The 23,277-nt window shown below is 36.0% G+C and overlaps 1 pseudogene; it reads left to right on the top strand.

Moving 5' to 3' along the window:
• Positions 1–17,426: 17,426 nt before the first annotated feature.
• On the top strand, positions 17,427–18,807 carry LOC105299418 (annotated as a pseudogene).
• Positions 18,808–23,277: the final 4,470 nt, after the last annotated feature.

The following is a 23,277-nucleotide window of genomic DNA, read 5'->3' as shown; positions in this document are numbered from 1 at the left end:
TCTCTCTACTTGCTTTATTTTCTTGTAGCATTTATGATATTTTTATATTCCATATAACTTACATTTTTTGTCTCTCTAAACTAGAATGAAAACTCTGTAAAAGTAGAGAGGTTTTTCCTGTTCATGTTTAATGATTAGAGAAGTGTCTGGCACATAGTAGAGAATAAAGATTGCTGAATCGGTGAATAGATGAATAAATAGTACAAAGAAGACTACAGTGAATGTTACAGTGGAGGTAGAAATAAAGTGATTTTGAAGTGTAAAGATGAGAGATAGCTCTGTGCCTCTGCTCCAATGTTAGCTAATGTGTGAAGCCATCTTCAGATTACCTAAGCAAATTTCCTTCTGCTGTTTTTATGCCCTCATACCTTTTATTTAAAAAAACTTACTATACTATATTGAAATTATCTATTTATCTTTTATTCATTGGACTTTGAAATCTTTGTAGATAAGGACTCTTTTTCCTCTTTTTCTTAATTGTCTATTATACTGTTTGGTACCTAGGTGGTTATTAAATAAAAGAATGAATAAAGATTTAGTAACCCTGGAACTCAGAGCTTAAGGTTAGGGTGTGGGGAAGATCTGGACAGACAATGGCCATGACCAATTTTTTTTTAATGTTTGAGGGGTCAAACAAGTGATGGAAAAGGCTAGAAAAGTAGAATGAGGGAAGACTACAGACTTATGGGCTCGATGTTGTTTCTGTCCATAGTAGAGGGCCACAGAACTCTTTAAATAAGGAAATGATATAAGTACAGCTGTTATTTAGGAGAGGAGAATGATGGAGTGAAGTCAGGGAAGCAAATTTAGCAGTTATTATAACAGGCAAAGCTTGAGATAGGATAGTAAATACTTAAATTTGCTTGAAATGAGGGCAATATATGCCAAAAAGATATTGTAGAGGTAGATGTCACAAGATTTAATTCATGCTTAAATATAAGAAATGATTAGGAATATAGAAGAGTAAAAATTAATACTGAGGTTTTGATTTTAAGTGCCTAGAAAAATAAAGGCTCTTAGATAATATAGAAGAAATAGAAAAGTTGGAAGTGATGACCTATGCTCATCAATGAGGTGATGTGGTTTATATATGTTAGGTTTGAGATTATTTATGCTTCTGGAGCATTAATAAATGCTAATTGGGCATATATAAGTTTGGTACTGTACTTCAGAAGAGAATTAGGGCTTGCGCAATTTGTTATTGAAGCTATGGGAGTGGATGCAATTGAAAAAAATAGGATAAATAGTGAGAAAAGAGGATCATGAACAGAATATTGGGGGATGCCTTAAACAAGATGTACATGGAAGAGGAATCCATAAAGATGACAGAATATTTAAAGAGAAAATAAGAGAAGAAAAGAGAATGAGAAAAATGTTATAAAAAAATCACTAAAAGCACACATTTAACAATAATGTCCTGTCAAGTAGATGAAATTATACAAATAATTCGATTAGGATGAAAACTGGGAGAAAGTCATTGAAACTAGTACATCATAATGATTTTAACTTTTTATAGCATTATAGATTTTAAACCTAGAATGAAAGGAATTAATAAAAATCAAAAGGTGAGTATGCAATGAGAATAAATACTCATTTAAGAAATTTGACAATAATTGAAAAGATTTGCAGTGATTGGATTTCTTTGGCTAAATATCCAGAAGTAGAATTGCTGGGTCATATTATAATTTTAGAGGAAACTTCAAAACTGTTTTTCATAATGACTGCACCAATTCGCAACCCCACCAAGAGTGCACAAGGGTTCTCTTTTCTTCACATCCTCAACAACACTCATTGATTGCTGATTTACTGATTATAGTCATTCTGACAAGTGTAAGGTGATATCTCATTGTGGTTTTAATTTGTATTTCTCTGATAATTAATGATGTTGAGCATCTTTTCATATGTATATTGACCATCTGTATGTCTTCTTTGGAGAAATGCCTGTTCAGGACCTGCACCATTTTTTAATTGGATTGTTTGTTTTTTGAGAGTTGAATTTTATGAGCTCTTTATAAATTTTGGATATTAACCCCCTATCAAATGTATCATTGGGCAAATACCTTATCACATTCAGTAGGCTGTCTTTTCATTTTATCAGTAGTTTCCTTGGCTGTACCAAAACTTTTTAGTTTGATGTAGTCCCATTTGTTTATTTTCTTGATTTTTAACCCTTACACGAGGATATGTATCAGAAAAAAATATTACCAAGGGCAATGGTAGAGTTTACTGCCTAAATTCTCTTCTAGGAGGCATGATTTTGGGTCATACATTTAAGTCTTTAATCCGTTTAAGTTTATTTTTGCATACAGTGTGGGAAGGTGGTCCAGTTGCATTTTTTCATGTATCTGTCTGATTTTCCCAACACCATTAATTGAATAAACTGTCTTTACCCCATTGTATATTATTGCCTTCTTTGTCCTAGATTAAATGATCATATATGTGAGGATCTATTTCTTGGCTCTCTTTCCTCTTCCATTGATCTATTGATCTATGTGTCTGTTTTATGCCAGCATCATGCTGTTTTGATTACTATAGCCTTGTAGTATATATAGTTTCTTATCAAGTATTGTGATACCTTCAACTTTGTTCATTCTCAAGATTGCTGTGGCTATTCAGGGCCTTTGTGGTTCCATATAAATTTCAATTCTGTGAAAAATGTCATTGATATTTTGATAGAAATTGCATTGAATCTATAGATTGCTTTGACTCATGTAAATATGTTAATGATGTTAATTCTTCCTATCCATGAGCATGGCATATGCTTCCATTTATTAGTATCTTCAATTTCTTTCTTCAATGTCATAATTTTATGAGAACAGGTATTTTACCATGTTGGTTAAATTTATTTTAAGGTATTTTATTTTTCGATTCAATTATAAATGAGATTGTTTTCTTAAATTCTCTTTCACATAGATCATTATAGGTGTATAAAAATGCCAACAATATATGAACATTAATTTTGTATCCTATTACTTCACTGAATTCATTTATCAGTTCTGATAGTTTCTGGTGGAATCTTTGAGGTTCTCTCTCTATATATGTCCTGCATTTATTGATATGATCACATGGTTTTAGCCTTCATTTTACATATGTGGTGTATCACATTAATTGATTTATGGATGTGAAACCAAACTTGCATGCCAGGAATAAATTCCACTTGATAATGGTGTATAATCTTTTAAATGGGCTGCTGAATTTGTTTTGCTAAGAGTTTGTTGCAGATTTTTGCACCTATGCTCAACAAGGATATCAACCTATAATTTTATTTTATTATAATGTCTTTATCTCTCTTTGGAATCAGGACAATGGTGGCCTCATGAAATGAGCTTGGGTGCCTTTCCTCCTCTTAAATATTTGGCATAGTTTGAGAAGAATAGGTGTTAATTCTTTTTTGGATGTGTGGTAATTTTTCACTTCTGAAGCCATCTGGTCCAGGACTTTGTTTTTTGGAGTTTTGTGATTATTGATGTGATTTTGTTAGTAGTAATTGTCAGTTCCAATTTTATGTTACTTCTTTTATTCTGACTTATTTTTTATTAATATTTTTATTTTTCAATTATAGTTGGCATACAATATTATATTAATTTCAGGTGTACAACATAATGATTAGACATTTATATAACTTACAAAGTGATCATCTCAATAAATGCGAAATGCGTCTGACACCGTACATAGTCATTATAATATTACTGACCATATTCCTTATGCTATACTTTACACATCCATGACTATCTTGTAACAATTAATTTGTATTTCTTAACTTCCACTTTTTCACCCACTCCATCAATACCCCTCCCATCTATGACTCTAAAAATATGCTCTTTATCTATGTTTGTTTTTGTTTTATTTGTTTATTTTTTTCTTTAAAATCCACATATAAGTGAAATCATATGACATTTGTCTTTCTCTATATGACTTCACTCAACACAATATCCTCTAGATCCATCCATGTTGTTGCAGATGTAAAGATTTCATTCATTCATCCATCCATCCATCCATCCATTCATTCATTCATTCATTCATTTATTTATATGGCTGAGAAATATTATATAATGTGTGTATGTGTGTGTGTGTTTGTGTGTGTGTGTGTGTGTGTGTGTGTGTGTATTTGTTCATTGATGAACACTCAGGTTGCCTGAATGTCTTGACTGTTGTCAATAATGCTGCAATGAACATATGGATGCCAGTGTCCCTTCAAAATAGTATTATGGGTTTCTTTTAATAAATACCCAGAAGTGGATTACTGGATCCTTCTTTGTCTCTTGTTATGGCCTTTGTTTTTTGAAGTCTATTTTGTCTGGTATAAGTATTGCTGCCCGGGGTTTTTTTTTTTTTAATTTCTATTTTTATAAAATATCTTTTTCTATTCCTTTACTTTCAGTCTTGGTCTGTCTTTTGATCTGAAGTGAGTCTTTTGTAGGCAGCATATGTAAGGGTCTTGTTTTCTTATCCATTCAACCACCTTATCTTTTGATTGGGGCACTTAATTCTGTTGCCATTTTATTATTCATATTTTGATACATATTGTTTTCTTCTTCTTAAAGAAGTCCCTCCAACATTTCCTGTAATACTGACTTGGTGCTGATGAACTCCTTTAGCATTTTCTTGTCTGGGAAGCTCTTTATCTGTCCCTCAATTCTAACTGATAGTTTTGCTGGGTTCAATAATCATGGTTGTAGATACTGGCTTTTCATCACTTTGAATATTTCGTGTCAGTCCCTCCTGGCCTGCAGTTTCTGTTGAGAAATTGGCTGACAGTCATATGAAAGTTCCCTTGTAGGTTAACTAACTGCTTTTCTCTTGCTGCTTTTAGGATTCTCTCTTTGTCTTTAATCTTTGCTACTTTAATGATAATATGTCTTAGTGTGAGCCTCTTAAAGTTTATCTTGTTTGGGAATCTCTGAGGTTCCTGAGTTGTATGTCTATTTCCTTTACCAGGTTAGGGAAGTTTTCCATTATTTCTTCAAATTGGTTTTTAATTCCTTGCCTTCACTCTTCTGCTGCCTCTATGATGCAAATGTTGTTATGCTCGAAGTTGCCCCAGAGGCACCTTAAACTATTCTCATTTTTGGGGGGTTTCTGTTTAACTTATTGCTGTTCTGATTGGGTGTCCTCTACTACCCCATCCTCTAAATAAGTCATTTAATCCTCCACTTCATCGAATTTGTTGATTCCTTCTAATGTTCTCTTCATCTCAGATATTGTATTCTTCATCTCTGACTAGTTTTCTTTTATGTTTTTCATGTCCATTTTTATGTTTTCTACCTCTTTGTTAAAGTTCTCACTGAGTTCATCTACTCTTCCCCTAAGTTCAAGCATGCTTATAATCAGTGTTTTGAACTCTGTATCTAGTGGAGTTCTTGTCTCCATTTTATTTAGTTCTTTTTCTGGAGCTTTGTTCTGTTTTTTCATGTGGGACATGTTTCTTTGTCTCTCCATTTTTCCTGGCTTCCTGTGTTTGTTTCTATGTATTAGGTAGGGTTCTTAAGTCTCCTCGTCTTAGTTGAGTCGCTTTATGTAGTAGATGTCCTGTGGGGCCAAATAACACAGTCTTCTCTGGTCATCTGATTCAGGTGCTCAAGGTGTGTTCTTTGTGTGCGTTATATGTGCCCTCCTGTTGTAGTTGAGCCTTGGTTGCTGTTTGCACATTGATGGTAGGAAGGGATTGACCCCTGGGCTGATTGATTGTGAGGACTGGTCAGTGAGGGACTCATCCTACTGAGCAGGATTCAATTTAGCAAGACTCTAGTACCTACCCAGTCTGCCCTTTAGATGTGTCCTTCTCAGAAGCAGGCCTTGGTGGTGGTCCTGCTCTGGCTCTGGTTGAAGCAGGCCACTGGGTTTGCTGGCCCAAGGGCTACCTGGGAGGGGCCCAGTCACATGCCAATTTTAGCCACAGCCTGTGCACTTCCAAGATTACCTGGTTATGGTCACCAAGCAATCTGTAGTTAGCTGCCACCATGCTAGGTTTATAGGTTCCTTGAGAGACCAAGCCAGGAACCAAGGCCACTGTCGCTAGTGTCAGCCTTGGGGCTGCTCAGCAAGAGGTATAGGGCATGCTGAGGTTAGATGCTACTTCTTTGAGAGATTTTAGGAAAGTCCCCAGCATGAGCCAAGACAAGCCATTTTTATCGGGGGAGGAACACTTCTGAAGGCACCTTGGGTTGGCTTCAAAATTGGGAGAGCCAGGGTCTCAGGAAATCACCTAAGTGGGGCAACCTGTGCTATCCACATTGATGGAGACCCAGATATGGTGGCCACCTGTATCCTTATACTGGGACCGGGGAGGGTTCAACAAAGGACAATGTATACTGCCAACAATTCTGTCTGGGAGAAAGCTGCCCATTTAGCCTTTGCCCTGATGCCAGATAACTCAGTTCCTCCCTGTGTGTCCCTGACACTCTTCAAGCAGCTGCCCCAGCACTGGGGCTCAGAGCAAGTAAGTTTGCATGTGTGAGCTCTTTAAAAAAATGTCCACTACTCCTACAGCCCTCCATCTCACTCAGCTACAATATCTGCTGGTTTTCATAGCCAGAGGTTGTGGAGACTTCTCTTCCTGGCACTGAACCCTGGGCTGGGGAGCCAAGTTTAGAGCCAGGACTCCTAGCTCTTCCAGGAAGGAGTCTCTGCAGCTGAGATATCCCTCCTGATACTCTGATAACTCTTATGCGATTGACCCATTTCTCATTCCTGCCCCTCCTACCAGTCTCGAGGTACCTCTTATTGTATGTCCCCAGTTGTAGGACTTCTGTTCATCCTGACCTCAGATGACTCTCAGTGATGGTTGTTCTATAGTTTAGTTGTTGTAATTTTGATGTGATGAGAAGAGGTGAGCACAGCATCTACCTTCTATGCCATCTTGACCTGAATAAAGATTTTTCGTTACTCCTTGATTCAGTCTAGGAAGGTTGTATGTTTCTTGGAATGTATCCAATTCTTCCAGATTGTTCAATTAGTGGTATACAGTTGTGTGTAGTATTTTCTTATAATCCTTTGTATTTCTGTGATGTCAGTTGTCACTATTCCTCTTTCATTCCTGATTTTATTAGTTTGTGCCCTCTCCCTTTTATCTTGATGAGTCTGGTTTAAGGTTTATCAATTTTGTTTATCTTTTAAAAGAACAAGATACTGGTTTCATTAATTTTTTTTGTATTTTTAATTCTATTTTGTTTATTTTCACTTGATCTTTATAATTTCCTTCCTTATATTCACTTTGGACTTTTTTTTTTCTAGTTGCTTAGTTGTAAGGTAAAATTCTTTATTTCAGATTTTTCCTGTTTCTTGATGTAGGATTGTAGTCCTCTGAATTTCCCTCTTAGGACTGTTTGTGCTGTGTCTTATAGATATGAGGTCAATGTGTTTTTATTTTCATTTATTTCAATGTATATTTTTATTTCTTCCTTGATCTCATTGTTAACCTATTCATTGTTTAATAGCATACTATTTAACCTCCATGTGTATGTGTGTTTTTTTTTTTTTTTTTTTTTTGGAATTGATTTTTAGCTTTATACCATTTTGGTCAGAGAAGACACTTGATATAATTACAATGTTTTTAAATTTATTGAGACTTGTTTTCTGCATAACACATGCTCTATCTTGGAAAATGTTCCATGTGCACTTGGACAGAATGTATATGCTACTGCTTTGTGGTGAAATGCTCTAAAATATAATCAAATACATCTGGTCTAGTGTGTCTTTTAGGTTCACACTAGATTTTCTTGATTTTTGTCTGGAAGATCTACCCATTGGTATTAATGGTGTGTTAAAATCCCCTACTGTGATTTTATTACTGTCGATGTCTCCCTTTATGTCTGTCAATATTTGCTTTATATATATTTAGATGCTCCTATGTTGAGTTCACAAATATTTACTAGGGTTATTTCCTCTAGTTTGATTGATTCCTTTATCATTATGAAGTGTCCTTCTTTGTCTCTTGTTGTAGTCTATGTTTTAAAGTATATTTTGTCTAATATAAGTATAGCTACCCCAGATTTTTTATTTCCATTTGCATAAAATATCTTTTTCCATCCTTTTACTTTCAGTCTGTGTCTTTTGATCTTAAGTGGGTCTCTTGTAGACAGCATAGATATGGGACTTGATTTTCTATCCATTCAACCATCCTATGATTTTTGATGGAAGCATTTATTCTATTTACATTTAAAGTGATTATTTATAGATAAATAGTTATTGCTATTTTATTATTTATATTTATGTTCTCCCCATCTTCTCTATCTTGTAGAAGTACCATTAACTTTTCTTATAATACTGGCTTAGTGGCGATAAATTCCTTTAGCTATTCCTTGTCTGGGAAGATCTTTATCTGTCCTTCAATTTTAAATGATAGTCTTGCTGTGTAGAGTAGACTTGGTTGTAGGTCCTTGCTTTTAATCATTTTGAATATTTGGTGCCACTCCCTTCTGGTCTACAAAGTTTCTGTTGAGAAATCAGCTGACTGTCTTATGGAAGTTCCCTTGTAGGTAACTAACTGCTTTTCTCTTGCTGCTTTTAGGATCCTCTCTTTGTCTTTAACTTTTGGCATTTTAATTATGATGTGTCTTGGTGCGAGCCTCTTTGGGTTCATCTTGTTTAGGATTCTCTGAGGTTCCTGGGTTGTATGTCTATGTCCTTCATCAGGTTAGAGAAGTTGTCAGTCATTATTTCTTGAAATAGTTTTTCATTTTCTTGTTCTTTCTCTTCTCTTTCTGGTACTCCTATGATACAAATGTTGTTAAGCTTGATGCTGTCCCTAAGACCTCTTGAACTACCCTTGTTTTTTTTTGGGGGGGGGATTCTTTTTTCCTGTTGCTGTTCTGATTGAGTGTTTTCTGCTACCTTATCTTCTAAATCACTGATTCGATCCTCTGTTTTCTCTAACGCTATTGATTCCTTCTGCTGTATTCTTCATTTTAGTTATTCTGTTGTTTATTTTTTACTTTTTTATGATTTCTATGTCCTTTTTCATGCTTACTATCTCTGAGTTGAAGTTCTCACTATTTTTTTGAAATTCCTTATAACCAGTATTTTGAACTCTGTGTCTGGTAGGTTTGCTTGCGTCCATTTCATTTAGTTTATTTCTACAGTTTTCTTCTATTCTTTTATTTGGAACATGTTTCTTTGTTTTCTCATTTTGGCTGCCTCTCTGTGTTCATTTCTATGTATTAGGTGGATCTGCTATGTCTCCCAATCTTGGTTGGGTGTCCTTATGTGGTAGGTGCCCTGTGTGTGGGATTAACACTCAGGCTAACTGGCTGTGAGGATTGACCATGCCCAAAGCATATGAGCTGTTTTGTGGAAGCTGATCCCACTGAGTGTGATTTGCCTAAGTGTGCTTGTTTTATTGTTGAAATTATCCTTTGAGTTTTCCAATCATGAGAATAATTAGGTAGAGCTCTATTGTGGTCTGATGCTGGCTTCTGGGTATGTTGGTTCCAGGGCCTCTTCGATGAGGCCCCTGTGCAGGTCAAATTCAGCTGCTGTCTGGTATGGCAAGGGACTTGCTGGTAGGACCTACAAAGCTATTCATAGTTGGTCATTGCATTTGCTTAACCTGGAGGCATACAAGAGACACCATACTGTGAACTGAGATGGGCTGCCACGAGTATCAGGCCTTCAGCAGCTCAACAAGAAGCTCAGGACACCTTGAGGCCTGAAGCTCCCTGTTGGCTGGCTATAGGGCTCAGCCACTGAAAGAGCCTTGGGCAGTACTTGAGGTGGGTGATGTGGAGTTGCAGGGAGTCACCAGTGTGGGGCGAGTGATGTTCGCCAGTTTAATGCAGATTAAGGTTCAGTACTGGTACCACTTGCAAAAGTCTCACAGCATGTCAAGGCCAGCAGCTGCCTGCCTTGGGCCTGCAGGCCCCTGAGAGCTTAGATTGTGATTGGCTGCCTGCTACTGAATCTGTATCCAGCAGTGTGCAACCCAAAGCCTGCTGAATGCTACTGAAGGAATCTCCTGATATGTGTGGGGCAGGACCAATTGTCCGGCTACCAAAAGTTCCTCAGGTGGTGTGTGAGTTGTTTGTGGCTAGGTCCCAAGGAGTCACTAAGGTGGAGCAAGTGGAGTTCACCAGTCTAATGCAGATTCAGATTTGGCCAAGTGGGGAGAGACTCAACACAAGAAAGATGGCTCCTACCTGTAGGCTACATGGGAGGAGGGCTCAACACAAAAATAATGGTGGCTGTCCCTTCAGCTCTCACCCTGAAGCCACACAATACATTCTCTCCTTGTATGTTTCTGGCACATTTCGAGTCTTTATCCCTACACTGGAGCCCAGGGTGAGTGCTTGTAAGTGAGTCTATATGTGGGCCCTTTAAGAGGACTTCTGGGTTTCCGGCAGCTTTCCGTCTCATCTCAATGGACTTAATTCCTGCTGATTTTCTCAGCCAGCTGTTGTTTGGACTCCTCTTCTTGGCACTAGAACCCTGGGATGAGAAGCCAAGTGGGGGACTGAGGCTCTGAGATCCTTGGGAGTAATCACAGCAGCTGAGATATACCTCCAAATGTTCAACCACCACATGTGGTTGTGGGGCCCACTTGTTTTGCATCTCTGTCCCTCCTACCAGTCTTGACATGGCTTATTTATGTCTTTAGTTATAGGAGTTCTGTTCAGCTAGTATTCAGATGGTTCTCCAGGTTGATTGTTCCATAATTGAGTTATAATTTTAATGTGGTCATAGAGGAAGCAAGCACAGAATTTACTTACTCTGCCATTTGGCCCAGGACTAAATAACATCTCTTTAAGCATAGTTGAAGTAGGGCGGTGGGTCAAATGGTATATCTTGAGAAATCTTTGAAATTTTCCCCAAGCTCAAATATTTCCTCTCCTTTAAATGTCTTTTAATTGACTATCATTTTTACTTAAGCATTTTTAAAAAATACAATATTATTAAAGAGGAATAAACATTAAGCCATTAGCACTTTAATTTGGATGAGTTCATCAGAGAGGCTCTAGTCATTAGGTTTCCAAGGACATGCTACTTATGAAAGGCATGTTTTAATAGAGATAGAAACAGGAACTAGCATTTGAAATACTGAACATCCAAGGTAGGAGGCTTTGTAGTAGAAAATGAGAGTACTGGTTGTTCGTAAAGTACCTAGAGCAAAGGGTGAACATTAAAGGGTGGGAATGCTGCTGAAAACAAATTGTCTTCACTCCAAACTGGGTAAAGAGCTAATACTGCCAACAGATATACTTGACCACGTGTGCGGAGCTAAACAAATTTCACTGATAAAACAGGTTTCAATCAGTCCAGATGAATATTTCATCCTGCACATTATTTGACTAGGTGATGGAGAATATATTTATGGTTTGCAAGTAGCTTCTCTGAATCCTGATCCTATTTCTATTTGAGATTTTTAAAAAATATTTCCAGATACTGATACATACTCACACATGCACACACATATGTACATATACACACATATGTGTATGTATATCTTTAAATATAAAATATGTATATTTAATTTATGTCAAAACCATTGTCTTTGAAAATGTATACTTGTATGGCTACTTATCTCCTGATCGAAACAATTATTTTTCTTTGCAAATTATCATAAATGTCCACTACATTAAAGATGCCCTTTAATTTAAATTATTCACTTATATTTTATATAGTATGATGGTTTGGATACATGATTATATTGGGCTTTACTCTCTAAATATTCACATATGTATATGAGTATGTGTAGGGATATTGAAGTCATAAATATTCATTAGTGCAAAGATATACAAAATTATAGCTCTGTTATTTAGTAATTGTGAAAATTTGGACAAGTTAGTTAACATCGATGAATCTCACTTGACTTAACTTTCTTAACTTACTTGATAAGTCATGTTGGTGCTTACATACTCAAACATTTGTTGAGCTCTCAATATGTGCATATATTATTAGCAAAATTAAAATGTCCTGGTTCGAGCAGTTAAAAACCTAACAAATGAGTTGTTTAAAAAGTGTTTATTAACCAGTAACCAGGTAATAAGATAAAAATTATTCTAGTTTTATTGCAGTACAGTCTCTCTATCCCCAATTTATATAACTCCTGTCAGATATTTGGTAGTTTTCTTTGCTGCCATCTTTCAAAGGGAGAACTATCAAAACACTAATTTATACTGTCACAATGCAAAAAATGACAATCACATGAAGAGTTAAGGAAAAGGATCAAGACAAGTAAAAGGTACATTTAAATAATTGGCTACACAGAAGCAAATTTTCTGAGGCATGTAGGATAGAGCAATGACAATTCCAACTGCAGACATTTCTGCTTTTTGCTTGTTTCTGCTCTGCCCTACTCACTCTATTATTACTCTCAATAAACAAAATTATTTAATGCATATGCTCATTATCACAAAATGATTTTCACACAAAGGGAAGAGATTTTTCTCCTTGTTTCAGAAACAAAGTAGACTTTTATGTGGGGATTATTTTTTTGTAATATTTGCCTTTCTTATGAAAACACATAGGCTATCTTCTCTTTCTAAAGGTGAAATGTTGGACAGTCAAAACTCTGTGCTCAAAATTCTGGGAACATTTTAAAGGCTGATTCCTGACCATTTTGAGATTCCACTTGATAGATAATCAAATGCTCCTGTTGACTCTGCTGATAATTATACTCAAGGATTACCTGAAGTGGAGCCTGCTAAGTCTCTTTAAGCAAAATGGGTCCAAACTTGTAGGTTCATTGTATGTGCAGTTACCCTCTGATGGTTCTTTGTGTTTACATGAAGTCAGTGTAAGCTCAGTCCAGACCCTAATATACACTTGTCACTATTGCAAATTGACCTCATAATTGGCTATAATTTGTCTCTTTGTTGTTCATAGAGACCTTGGGTTGACTAGATGTAGATATGCAGCTATGTGCTTCATCTTAGAGCAAAACCTTTCAGGTAAGAGTGGATGATGATCTATTAGATGGATGTAAACTGCTAACTTAAGATTGTTCTTGACTAAATTGAGTCGTTTTGACTTCCTGTCATACTTAAAACAGACCACCATTACTTACAGTGACCTACAGAGTCTAAGATGATCTGGCCCTGCATACCTCTCCAATCTCATCTCTTATCATTTTCTCCTTTGCCTGCTAAAACCCAGACAAGTTGACCTTTCTGCCCCTAACACACCAACTCATTCTCCGCTAGGGGTCCTTTCACTTTTCATTCACGTCCTAGAATTTGTATGTCATCTGATCTTGGATAATGTGCTTCTTTCCATCCAGGTCACAGCTCAAATATTATTAACATAGGGAGGCCTTCCCTGACTTTCCAATCTAATGGCATGTTTATTCAATCCCACTTATTACTGACAGTTACTCTTTATCTCTTATTTCTTCATATTAGGTATTTTTCATAGCATTTATCTCTACCTAGAATTATCTTGTTTTTATTGTCTATCTCCCTTCACTAGAATGTAAGCTCAGTGAAAATGGGGCCTTGCTATCTTATTCACAACTGTATATTTAATACCTAGAACAGTGCCTATGTTGGAGTAGGCACTCATAAATTTAGCAATGAAATAATAAATGTTGACAGTGACTTATACCCCCACTCAATTTCTAAGTTTAGAAGGTTAATGTTTGCTGATTTCAAGGTTTGGGCCCTAGGATCAAGGAACATAAGTTTATTATAGGAGTGGAAGCTCTGGTTGGATTCCAATTTCATTTTCCAAGAATTATAGTAGGGGGACGGGTATATAAAACAACTTTTGATATAACTTTCATAATTCCAAACTCCATTAAAACCCCTCTTCTCTCCTTTCCCCAAATATTGGAAAATTCAGATATGATGACCTTGAATGTGAATGATAAAAATGGGTCTTCTAACAGGTGCTACCATATCATTTTCTTTTCTAATCCATTTTCACACTAACAGAATAATATTTCAAAAAACATAAATGTAATAACTTCTACATGGCCAATTCTCTTCAGTGGATAACATCCCAAACCATTAACTTATTTTTAGAGTCTCTATAAACTGGATTTCCACCCTCCAGCCACTTTGATATTCTTTCTGTTCCTGGAATGTTCCATGCCTTTTCTCTTAGTTTGGGCCTTTACATATGCTATTCCATCATCTTGAAGCAGTTTTTCTTCAGACTCCTGCCTTTTCCTAACTTATCCTTCAAATCTCAGATAAAATGTTACCTTATCAAAGAGGCTTCCTTACTCTGAAGCCTAGTTGAAATCTCTAATATGTACTCTTATAAGCTCCTGTACTTTCCATCATTACGTTCCATACACTTCATTCTGATTCTAGGATAGAGAACAGGGAATTAGTATGTTGTATTTACCATTATGTCCCTAGCATAGTACCTGGCACAGAACAGGTGGATTGATCTGATGCACATATTAAAACTTCCTTTATGTGGTATGCCAGAACTTTTATGCACTCAAGGCGTGCTTTTTGATCAAGATTAACTCATATTTTATACTCTGAGAACACGTTGTTCAAAAAGGAAATATCAGTGGTCAACATTTATAGATTTCATGCTTTAAAATGTAGTGCATGCACTTACTCATGTGACTTTCAGCAATCCTGTATAATCTAGTGAAACAATACTTGCTTTCTTAGTCAATTCTCTCTCATCTGCTATCCCCAAATGAAAAAGGTAAACATAGCTAAATACTGGAAATATTGCTTATCCTTACTTTGAAAGTATTTCCCACCATACTGAGGAACAGTGAACAGATAAATATATGTCCTTTATTTGATTAAGTAAGATAGACAAGTGTATCTTAAAATATACCTACGCTAAGTTGGGGCTTTGAAGTTTTTTGTACATGTTGTTCCCTAGAGGATGCATTGAAACTATTCTAGATCTAATAAGGTTTCAAATGAGGACAAACTTGGTTTTTAATATCAAACGTTATTGAAACATAACCTGAAATTTTGTACATTCATAGTATTGTGTATTATGTTATAAAGGATAGTTCGATTCAAAATATATACATATATATGAAATATTTTTTAAAGAGTAAAAAATTAGCACTGAAAAAGTGAAAATTATCCTATTTTAAATAGAAAAATGTCACAGTAACAATATATTTATTTATAACCTTTTCTCTCTTCATTTCATTTTTACAGTGGTAGAGGAAATTTGTGAGAATTCATAATAATGATTGAGGATGCTATAAAAAAACTTCATATTTTCTCTTTGATATGATTTAAAAGCAGTTTGGTCTCTTGGTAGAGACAGGTAGGCTTTTCTTAAATAATTTGGAATCTTAAAAGAGCTCCAAAGGATTGTAATGATGTCAAAGAAAATTTTGTATTCTAAATTAAGAAGCATTATCATTAATATTGAGAGTAGGGGCAAAGATAACATAGTTAGGTTAATAATTAGCATATTGGTCAAAGATTACTAAGAAGGGAATCTTATCTTAGAGTTTTTATTTCTTTAAGTCTTATTTTATGTATATGTCATCTTTTAAAAATGTGATTTTCAATGCAAGTTAGTGGTTAAGCCTAAGTATTTTAAGAAAGATGTCCATTATTTGCAATATCATTAAGGTTAAAAATTGTACCATCGGTTACATTCTTTTTCTTCTGGGACCTTGGCTATGGTAAGCATTGCTCTTTGGTCATGAGAATACAATTTATACATTCAACCAGCTGATAATAATTTATCTAAATTTTCAATGAAACATCTTATTGGTAATAGCCTGTTGAAGACTAGTTTAATAGAGACAATATTCAAAAATTTCCCCTCCCAAGTATAGTAGCTATCAGAATAAATAATTTACAAGCCATTTTTACTTCATAAGAGTTTCTTTTTCATGTAGACCCTACTTATGATGGTACTTGGCTCATTCATTTCAAATTATATGGACTAGTCTCTTCTACCACTGTCATTCTTTTATATTGTCTTCCTCAAAATCTCCCAGTAGTCTAGGAAAAGACTAATAAAATTAGACAAAACTTCCTCACTCTCTCTCCATATACATATATATGTGTATGTATATATATGTATATATATATATACATATATATGGAGTTTATGAATAATTTTTAAGAGATAAGAATAAAACTGTCAAAACATACTAATAAATTTGAGTGTCTGGATGAAATGGGAAATTTTCTAGAATAAAATATAAATTGTTAAAATCGATTCCAAAATAGAGAACACAAAATAGACCAATAACCATAAAAAAAAGTTAGAAAAAATAGTTTAAAAGAACTGTCTGAAAAATATCTCTGGTCCAAATGGTTTTACGGCTGATTTATTTTAAACTTTCAAGGACTTGAAAATCTCCACACTTTTTTTTGTTTGTATTACCAGAAAGTAAACTCTTAAGTTTATTATTTCACTGTAAGCATAACTCTCATACATAACTTTGGAAAAGATAACCCTTATCACAAACACGCTGTAGTCTAATCTCTTTATGAATGTGTGTGTGTGTGTGTGTGTATATATATATACATACATATATATGTATGTGTGTATACATATCTCTCTCTCTTTCTGTATACATACATGTATATTAAATGATAAAATAATATAAATGAATATTATAGAATTGCTTGGCTGTGGAAGGACATTATAAGCATGATTTCTAAACCAAAAACCTTATAAGAAAAAATTTAAAAACTGATATATTTGACTACATACAACTTAGAAAAATAATGAATAACAATTAAAATAAAAATGACAAGCTGAAGAAATAAAAAATATATAAATCCTGCCCTTTGGCCTGCTGCTCCATCATCACGGGGTGTCTCAGGCCTCTTGCCCTTCAGTGGTGGCCCCACACAGCTCAGGTTCGCCATGAGGGTTCATGAGGAGGGCCTGTGGGGAGGTCACCATGAGCCTGGAGTGGCCAGGCTGCGGGAAGGGTGTGGAGCCAGCCCCTCTTTTACTGGGGTGGACGAAATGAGGGGCTTGAACCTGGTAGCTCTGAGGGACTTTCTAGGCTTGACATGTTTCACTCAAGTCTAGGCGGCTGGCAACAAAGGTCGAGCACAGAGCTCCTTCCTGGGGAGCAGAAACAAAGTAGCAACAGCCTTTGGAGAAAGGCTGTTTCTGGACCTCTGCAGTGACAAAGACCTGGAGGAAGTTGGTACTTAAGGACTGCTCTGCCATCATCCTACTACCCAGCCTAGGATAGCCTAGTCTGGATATTAGTGCTTCCCACTTAGTTCCTCTGTGATCATCCAAATCACCACCTGACTGTTTATTTTCAAGTCTCACAAACCCAGCCCCCAGATCCTCATATTCTGGTTCTCAGCTGCTCTTTAAGGACAGTGACTTGTTATCACCACAATAGCAGAGTTCACCATCCCCAACAGATCTCTAGTTAGCCTCTGATATCAACTCCCTTCATTGTTTCTCTTTGTGGCCTCTTAAATGCACATCTTGTTGGTCTGGGTTCAGCTGGTGGAATGGAAGGGTGTTGGCTAGCACTGACCTGGGATTGTGTGTGACCCGCTGACTCAATGGACATCAAAGACCAGTTTTGGAAAGGTTATAATTTGGAGGGATATAGTGAATAAGAGGAATTTCTCTATGAAGTTCAAGGGAGCTGTGCAGCTGACCTGTATTGACACCCACAGCTTGATGCAGACATTGAAGTCATGAAGGAAATCTATATCCATCAGGAAGGAGTCTCTATAGATTGGAGGGTCCTCTAGACAGAACCTCTTGTGTTGAGGCTATAATTTTCTTTTCTCCAGTACCTTGATGGACCAGAAACATCAACTAATGTTTTCTAGCCATTGAATATGCAAGGATTTGGGCTGGGTCTTCAGTTAAAAAAGATCCTGGGTATGTTCACACCCCAACAATGTAAACATCTCAGCAATAAGAGGAGGCGCAGTTGGTTCAAGGCAAGTGGTCCCATCAAGAATTTCTGAGCTAGCCTCAGTATTTTCTCACCCATCCCCAAGTCTCTCAGTCTCCCTATCATACAGGACTCCATGCTGAAAGGCAAACTTGCTGTACCAGAGCTTTAAGTCAGGCGCTTCATGACCATTCTATCACTTGCACCATGAAGAACCCCAAAGTGGAGGTATTTGGCTACCCTTCCAGTCCCAAGACAGTGGTCATTGCAAGAACATCACCACTCTGGACTATGGATTCCTTGTCTAGATCATGAAGTATGCAGAGTAGAGAATTCCAACTTTGAATGAGTATGGTGTGGTGTGTGATGAGCAGCATGTCTTCCAGAATGGGTTCATGCTCAAGCTAGCTGTCTATACTCATGAACTGTGTGTTTTCTCCTTCTACACCCTGAGAGTCATGTCCAGAGCTACAGTGCAGGTGGTCAGTGGAGCAGTGGTGGTAAATCTGTTGGTGGCCATGTCATCCCCTCTCTCTAGAGCAGCTTTGGAGTCTCCTAGAGAGAACATCATCGTTGAGCCTTATCCCACTGTGGTAAACCCAACTAATCCCAAGGCTCTGGCCTTTAACCCTAAGAAGAAGAATTATAAGCAACTTCCAAAAGCTCTGGATAGCATGATGTCCATCTGGGGGATGACTCAGGGCTCATATCTGGAAATCAAGACATAGATGGACAAGCTGGATCATCTGACCCATCATTTCCTGCAGTAGATCATCTCTAGCAACAAGTTACACATTATCAGACTACCTCTCAACAGGCAGCTGAAGTTCATGCATACCTCATACCAGTTCCTCCTGCTGAGCTGCCCTCCTGCTGAGGAGGGTTGGTCCTGGACTGCCAAGAAGCTCTACGGCAGCACCTTTGCCTTCTATGTGTCCCACATTGAGAACTGGCACATTGGACCCAGTGCAATGGGCTGGTCAATGCATCCTACATCCTGCAGGAATGGGAAAATGACAACACAGGATAACCTATAAGAATAGGCTTGTCCAGAGATATAACAAGATGAATACCATCCCCCAGACCTGATCCTTTCAGTCACAGTTCCTACAGAGTCAGAATCTAAATTTTATAGCACTTTGTGAAGTGATTCCATCTAAAGACCTTCAGAAGCCTGGGAACATCTGGGTGTGCCCTGTGTCTGCACATGGTTCTTCTTTATGTATGAGGATTGTCAGATGGGTGATGTCAATATTAATGTTAGGACCTCAAGATACAGAGGAGGTCCAAAACCTGTAGCAACCCTGTTTCCCCAAGATCTATCTGCAGTCATTAAAAAGCTCAGGTGCAGCAGGCAAGGCTACCCTGTGAAATCAAGGGGCCATTACCAGGGGGCAGGGAAAAGATAGAAGAGGTGGCCTTCATGGTGGAGATTGACCCAGCAACCAATTCACTTTTGGATGGCTCAGACTGACTTCCTATCCCTGAGTTTTCCAGTTGACTTCACCCTATTTGTTTGTAAATAAAACAATAAAATAGAAGGTGCTGTAGAAAATATATAAATAAATAAAATATAAAAGGTTAATATCCTTAATATATGAACATTACATGCAAGTCAATTAAAAATGAGACATTTTAGAAGAAAAGTGAAGGGGTATAAACTGAAAATTTATAAATATTGTCAATCTATCAAAAATAACCTTCAAATAATTCAAATTCAAATTAAATAACAACATACAGCTTTTCTCCTATCAAACTAGAAAATGATTTTTGATATATTGTTAGTTCGGGCAGGAATATTGTGAAATTGGCAATGGAGTGTAAATCAGCACAAATCATCTTGAGGGAAACCTGGCAATATGTGTGAAGAGTCTTAAAGAGTTTTACACCTTATGACCTGGTAAATCCCGACTGGATAAATACAGACTGGAAATTATTTTAAAGAAATAATCAGTGATACGAAGAAAGACATATTTGAAAGGAGTTTAACTGCAACGTTATTTTAATAGCGAACATTTGTAATCAGCTTTTAAACATCGAAAACTTGGGAATTATTTAAATAAGCTATGATGCATCCAAATGATGGAATAACGATGCCATTAAAAAGCATATTTTGTTTTATTTTATTAGTTTCAAGTATAAAAAGCATGTTTTAAGATCATATTTAATGACATGGAAAATTACGTAATTTAATTTTAGATAAACACAGCAGAATATGGAACATAGAATTCGAATAATTGTATGATATTTATATACACATTGATATATAGAAAACATTAAATACAAAATACTTTTAACAGTATTTATGTCTTTGTGCTGTGATTTTGAATAATTTTTATCTTTGCTATTTTTTCTTTTAGATTTTCTGTGTTTTCTATAATGGATATGTGCTACTTTATGTTATTTTAAAAATAATGATTCAGAATGTTTATGTTGAATTGCTGAAATTAATTTTTCCATGAAATATCATAAAAAAAGCAGAATATAAATCCATTCAGAGCATACAACCAATGAGGTGCACAAAATTCTTTAAAACTCAGTAGGCATAAAGAGAATAATACTTCAGAAACCTGAAAGCCCTCACAGTAGCAAATGGTTAGCCTGAACATATATTCTTTATAATATATTGGTGAAGACCAAGGGCATGTAGGAAAAAGAAATTCAAGTCAGCACATAATTACATGTATTAGAATGAAGAGGTTAATGTAGTTCTTTAGATGGCAAAGTGTTTGAAAGATCACATTTTACTAGTTCCTGGGTTTTTTTAATTTAATTTAATTTTTATTTTATTTTATATTTTATTATTTTTATGGTGACATTGGTTAATGAAATCCAGTAAGTTTCAGGTGTACATTTTAGCATAAGGCATATTTATATATACTGCATTGCGTAGTCAAGTCCCATAGTAGATTTTTTCTGTCACTACATGTTTGACCCCTTTTACCCCATCTACCTCCCTAGTCTCCCCTATGTCCTCCCCTCTAATAACCACTAGTCTAGAGTCCATTTCCATGAGTCTCTGTTTGTCCTGTTCATTTGTTGCTTTTAGATTTATATCCCACATATAAGTAATATCATGTGGTTTTCAATGTCTGTCTTATTTAGCTTAGCATGATTATCCCAAGGTCCATCCAGATTGCTGCAAATGGCAGTATTTAATCTCGTCTTATGGCTGAGCAATATTCCATTTTATATATGTACCACTGCTTCTTTAGTCAATCATCTATCTTAGGACACTTTGGTTACTTCCATGTCCTGGCCACTGTGAATAGTGCTGCAGTGAACATTGGTGTACAAATATACTTTTTGGATATAGGTTTTCAGGACTTTGGGGTAAATACCTAGTAGAGGGATTGCTGAACCATATGATAGATTAATTCTTGTTTTTTTTTTTTTGACGAACTTCCATACTGTTTTCCATAATGGGTGTACCAATTTGCAGGCCCACCAGCAGTGTATGAGGGTTCCTTTTTCTCCATTTTCTATCCAACATTTGTTATTACTTATCCTGTTGATAATAGCTATTCTAACAGGTGTGAGATGATATCTCATTGTGGTTTTGATTTGCATTTCCTTAATAGCTAGCAATGTTGAGCACCTTTGATTATGTTTTTAGCCATTTTATATGTCTTTTTGGGAGAAGTGTCTGTTCAGGTCTTCTGCTCACTTTTTGCTTAGATCGCCTTTTTGTTGTTATTAAGTTGTATGAGTTATTTGTATATTTTGGATATTAGGCCCTTACTGGAGGCATTGCTTGCAAATATATTTTCCTGTTCGGATTGTTGTCTCTTTACCTTACTGACTGTTTCTTTTGCTGTGCAGAAGCTTTTTAATTTTATGTAGTACCATTCATTTATTTTTGCTTTTCTGCTCTTGCCTTTGAGGTCAAATTCATAAAATCCTCTTTAAGTCCAAGGTCCTTGAGTTTAGTTCCTATGTTTTCACTTTATTATTTTGAGGCTTATATTCAGGTCCTTAATCCATTTTGAGTTAATTTTGCTGTGTGGTGATAGTCAACAGTCTAGTTTTATTCCTTTGCAGGTTGCTTTCCAGTTTTTCCATCAGCATTGATTGAAGAGGCTTTCCATTCGCCACTGTATCTTTTTGGCTTGTCAAAAATTATTTGCCCATATAAATATGGATTTACCTCTGGACTCTCGATTCTGTTCCACTGGTCTGTGCTCTGTTTTTCTGCCAATTCCATGCTGTTTTGATTACTGTCACTTTGTAGTATAATTTGAAGTCGGGCAGAGTGATGCCTCCAGCCTCATTCTTTTTCTTGGGATAGCTTTGTTAATTTGGAGTCTTTTGTGTTTCCATACAAATCTGATTTTTTTTTATTCCATTTCTTTAAAAAATGATGATGGGATTTTGATGGGGATTGCATTAAATCTGTATAACGATTTAGGTAATAAGGTCATTTTAATTATGTTAATTCTTCCAATCCAAGGACACTGAATATGTTTCCATTTCTTGATTCTTCTTTGATTTTTTTAAATAAATTTATTTATTTAAATTAGTTTCAAGTATACAGTACATTGGTTAGACATCTATAATATTCATAAAACAATACCCCAATTGCTCCCACCCTTCACTGGCCATCATATTAATGCTAACTACATTCCCCCTTTCATGCTCCCATGCCCAACTATTAACTACTACTTTGTACTTCTTTAACCCTTCACTCCATTTTTCCTGCCTCCCAAACTCCCTCCCCTATGTCCGTCACCAAATTGACCACTATATTTGAGAGTCTGTTTTTGATTAGTTTGTTCTTTTTGTTCCTTAGATATTGCTTATGAGTGAAATCATATGGTATCTATCTTTCTCTGACTTATTTCACTCAGCATAGTAACCTCTAGGTCCATCCGCGTCATTGCAAATGGTAGGATTTCATTTTTTTTAATGGCTGAGTAATATTTCATTGTATATATGAACCACAATTTTTTTATCCAATAGTCTGTTGATGGGCATTTAGGTTGCTTCCATATCTTGGCTGTTGTAAGCTGTGTGGCCATGAATATTGGAGTGCATAGATTTTCACGAATTATTGTTTTGGTTTTCTTTGGATAAATACCTTGAAGTGCAATTCCTGGGTAAAAGGTATATCAATTGTTAATTTTTTGAGGAACCTCCATAATGTTTTCCATAGTAGTTGTACCAATTTGCAATCCCATCAACAATGTATGAGGGTTCCCTTTTCTCTGCATCCTCGCCAACACTTGCTGATGATAGCCATTCTGACAGGTGTGAGGTGATATCTCATTGTGGTTTTAATTTGCATTTCTCTGATGATTAGCGACCTTGAACAACTTCTCATATGTCTGTTAGCCATCTGTATTTCCTCTTTTGATAAGTATCTGTTCAGGTCTTTCTCTATTTTTTAATTGGACTGTTTGATTTTTTGTCGTTTACTTGTATAAGTTCTTTATACATTTTGGATATTAACCCCTTATCAGATGTATCATTAGCAAGTATCTTCTCCCAAACAATCAGTTGTCTTTTTG

The sequence above is a fragment of the Pteropus vampyrus genome, unplaced genomic scaffold (genome assembly GCF_000151845.1).
Source record: "Pteropus vampyrus isolate Shadow unplaced genomic scaffold, Pvam_2.0 Scaffold184, whole genome shotgun sequence".
NCBI classification, from domain to species: Eukaryota; Metazoa; Chordata; class Mammalia; order Chiroptera; family Pteropodidae; genus Pteropus; species Pteropus vampyrus.
Note: the sequence above shows the minus strand (reverse complement) of the source record. Positions and strands in the feature narration are given on the sequence as shown.